Consider the following 4,429-nt stretch of genomic DNA (forward strand, 5'->3'; position numbering starts at 1 on the left):
TGCCAACGACTAGTAGCTAGCTAGCGCCCCTGCACGCAGTAACACACATTTGTGACTAGCTCATCTGCCAATATGCCATGCCATGCCGAGCTCTAAGAGACTCTGACGAGTAGTAGCAGCAGCAGCAGCATCTCTTATCTTCTCTGCGACTCTAGCTGCTGCAATCATGGCACGCTGCTGTTGTCAATCATGGCGTCGACCTAATCCGATCCGATATTAACAGGCCACCGATCGATCGATCGCCATGCACCGTACGTACGTATTACCGTACGTGCTGGCGCCTGGTGTACAAACTGAATGTCTCCATGGAGTACTGTGTACGTACGTATAGTGCTCGATCGGTTGTGTACGTCAATGCACTGTGCATGAGCTAGCTGATGTGTTCGATGATCTGACACCAATAATTCGAGCACTGTACATGTTGGTGGAGTACGTTACGCGTGTCCCACGCATATAGTATATAGCTAGAGTACATCTGTCCGAGTCATGAATCGTCTCTGTTTCGCTCCCAATAAACGCGCGCGCACAGTGTTATACATGAATGCGCCAATGCATGCAAACAACGATCGACCTGCATCGATCCATGCACGAAATGTTCGCAAGACCAGAGACGAGCTTGTGCATGCTAGTGCTCTACTGCATGCCTTCAATTTGAGCCAGCCATGCATGCAGCGCTAGCTGCAATAACCAAACTGCACCAACCAAAGCAAAGTGCAATATGTTATCCCCTCCATATATATATAGTAACTGCTAGTAGCACATAACACATACTCCCTCCGTCCCATAGAAAACCAATCTAACATTAGATGTGACATATCCTAATACTACGAATCTGAACATATCTTTGTCTAGATTTTTTGTACTAGAATATATGTCACATCCAATTCTAGATTTGTTTTTTTCGAGATGGATGAAGTATAGAGTTAAATGTAGTTGTCCTACGACAATCCTACTATATAGCTAGTGTCTACTGGTGCAGATCAAATCGAAATGCAATGTACGTATGGCCGCGGCACGAAGATGATCATTGATCACCTATAGCTAGTAGTTCAGCACGTCGTGGACCACTAGTAGTTCACTGATGCATAAATACGGACTGGATCGGATCAAACATTCGCTGCATGTAGATGGATCGATGTAGGTATACCAGCTGGCTCATGGCGATCGAGACGGTCAGTCGTCTCAGGCCGGTGTGCAGAGCAGAAGCAGATCAAGATAAGCTGCTAGAGCGAGCTGGGGCTAGCACTAGTACTACCTCAGCTCTCCAATCCAACAGTATGTATGTACCTTCTATATGTGCGCCGTGACGACGAAGACGACGACGACGACACGAGTCGCTAGCTTGTTTCGACGGGACGAGGCCCGGCCTCCCGGCCTTCACGCTGCTGATCGACACGAACATGTCATATGACCTGCAGGTACATGCACACTCGAGTGATCGTACTCCTACTCTCATCTGCTAGTAGCAAGGTGCAGCAGCTCGATCTGAAACTAGCAGCGGAAAACGCACCCGATCCCATGCAATGCCATGCACGCGTGTAAGAGCGTGGAGAGGCAGGCTGGGGCTTTGGCTTAGCGCAGTTAGCATACGTACTCCTATACATGGCGCATGGCGCACTTTGCGTACGTACGTGCGACTGCGACATGCGCAGCGAGAGCTAATGAGCTTTAGCCTTGAAAACAAAAGGAGATGGGATGACTATCCATTTGTCTGGTGATTTTTAACAAGAAATCACCTAAATTTTTTCTACCCTTAGATTTACATCCAACGAACTACAAAAAGAAAATAAAAAATACATATTTACTTACACATCATTGTTATCAAAATTACAATGCACTTACATGCCATATCAACTGAATTTATAAATGTAATTTTAGTTATATAGGACTGTAATTTTACAATTTAAAGAAAATAACAAATACATATTTACTTACATATCATTGTTATCAAAATTACAGTGCACTTACATGTCATATCAACTAAATTTACAAATGTAATTTTAGTTATATATGACTGTAATTTTACATTTTAGAGAAAATACAAATACATATTTACTTGCATATCATTGTTATCAAAATTACAGTGCATTTACATATCATATCAACTAAATTTAAAAATGTAATTTTAGTTATATATGACTGTAATTTTACATTTTAGAGAAAGTACAAATACATTTTTACTTACACATGGTTGTTATAAAAATTACAGTGCACTTACATATCATATCAACTAAATTTACAAATGTAATTTTAGTTATATAGGATTGTAATTTTGTATTTTGGTTTCAAACGAGAGAGAAGGAGAGAGAACAACACGCATGTCAATTTTTCGAAGCGTAAAAAAAGTGAGACTGACCGATCGACGCTGGTACACGCGGCCCAACAGAATCCTATGCGGGTTCGCACTTCCCAGCCCAATATATGCGCACGAATCTTCGCACACATCGAATGGCCTAAAAAATGACAAATCTGAGAGAAAAAATCACACGACAAATCTACAGCAAAATCGAAAGGAGATAAAAAAAACAAACAGAGATGCTCCATAAAGGCCTGAAGATTGATGGGCCGAAAATTGGTATATATAGTGCTGTAGTTAGCCCATGGGACATCGTAACCTTGCACCAAGCCCACTAGCAAGAGAATGAAGTACGTGTGCTGAGGAATATTTGAATCTCCGCTGCTTCTTGATAGTCCCTACTCTCTCTATTTCATACAAAACCAATCTATAAATTATAGCATTACAAATCAGAATATATCTTTATTCAGATTTATAAAATTATAATATATTACATCTAATATTAAATTGATTTTTTAATGGAACGGAAGGAAATGATAGCAGATTGAGAAATGCGGTACTCCTCTCACTGGTGGAGAAACCCTTTGTAGTCCCGGTTCATAACCCCCCTTTAGTCCCGGTTTCCAAACCGGGAGTACCAATCCGGGACTAAAGATCGCTATCTTTAGTCCCGGGTGAAATAACCGGGAGTAAAGATCGATCTTTAGTCCCGATTGGTAACACCAACCGGGACTAAAGATCGAGCTGATCTTTTTTTTTTGCATGGCCCTGTTGCTGCATGGTTTATATATATATATATATATATATATATATATATATATATATATATATATATATATATATATATATATATATATATATATATATATATATATATATATATATATATATATATATATATATATATATATATATATATATATATATATATATATATATATATATATATATATATATATATATATATATATATATATATATATAAACCATGCATATATATATATGTTTCAATACATATATATGCATACATATATATATATATGTATATATATATTATATTATATTATATTATATTATATGTATATACATGCATAATATATATGTATTTATACATATATATGTTATGCAAATGCATATGTATATAGATATATATATGACCAAAATATATTTACATTATAGAAAATGTGTACACATGCATATAGAAACATATGTAGTCATGTATTAATTACAATCCATTATATGTCCTAGCTAGCTACGATTTCGACGTAGTAGTAGTCGCTGCTAGCTCAGAAGCTAAGGACCGGTGAATTGTGTTTCCATCGTAGTAGAATTCACCCTTGGGATCAAGGATTTCTTCGTTGATGAATCCCATGAGTTGTTCTTGAACCGCTGCGATAAATTCCTTGTGTGTGGTCAGGTTATCCCTCATGCGAATAAACTATATGAATGTATGAAATTGATTAGTAATTAAACAAGAAATCGTTACGTAATGAAATTTTGAATTTATTTGTACGTACATCGAGCTCTCTTGTGGTGATGATTTGGTCTGCAAGGCAGTGGCAATACTCACACACGTAGTAGCCGCACAAGTTAGTTCCCTGCTTTTGCTTTGCGCACTACAAATAAATGACAAATTAACGGCGTGAGATCTAATTAATATACAGTTGTATGTATTAATTTGAATCGGAGAAATATAAATGTAGAGCATGTGTACTCACAGGAAATTTGAACCTCCGCCTAAGTCTTTCTCTCCAGTTGCCGCGGACCAAATGACGGAACCGATACCAAGCCCTACATGGAGTTTAAAGATATGGTTCGTAGTAGAAATAATTAACATAACAAGAATTTCTTAATTAACAGAGAAACTTATGCCAGTACCTGTCTATAAGTTCGAAAACCTTGTCAAACGTAGACTCTTTTTTATCCATTGAGTCATATACATTGACGGTGCAGGCCGACAGGTCGAAGAGTAAAAGCACCCAGTGGAATCTGCAATGTGCGTGGGATGCATTACATACCAACCGGGACTAAAGATTCCGGGGGGGCCTGACATGACCTGACAGCATTCGAACCGGGACTAAAGATGATCTTTAGTCCCGGTTGGTAACACAAACCGGGACCAAAGATCAAATA

The 4,429-nt window shown here is 38.3% G+C and overlaps 1 long non-coding RNA gene across 1 annotated transcript; it reads right to left on the reverse strand.

The window, feature by feature from the left end:
- Positions 1 to 3,448: 3,448 nt before the first annotated feature.
- Positions 3,449 to 4,087, reverse strand: LOC136351653 (uncharacterized). Its single transcript, XR_010734831.1, has 3 exons — positions 4,015 to 4,087; positions 3,814 to 3,912; positions 3,449 to 3,734 (listed from the first exon to the last, which is right to left on the reverse strand). It is a non-coding gene; the product is annotated as an uncharacterized lncRNA (long non-coding RNA).
- Between the last annotated feature and the right edge of the window lie 342 nt (positions 4,088 to 4,429).

Source organism: Oryza sativa, chromosome 9 (assembly GCF_034140825.1).
Source record: "Oryza sativa Japonica Group chromosome 9, ASM3414082v1".
Taxonomy (NCBI): Eukaryota; Viridiplantae; Streptophyta; class Magnoliopsida; order Poales; family Poaceae; genus Oryza; species Oryza sativa.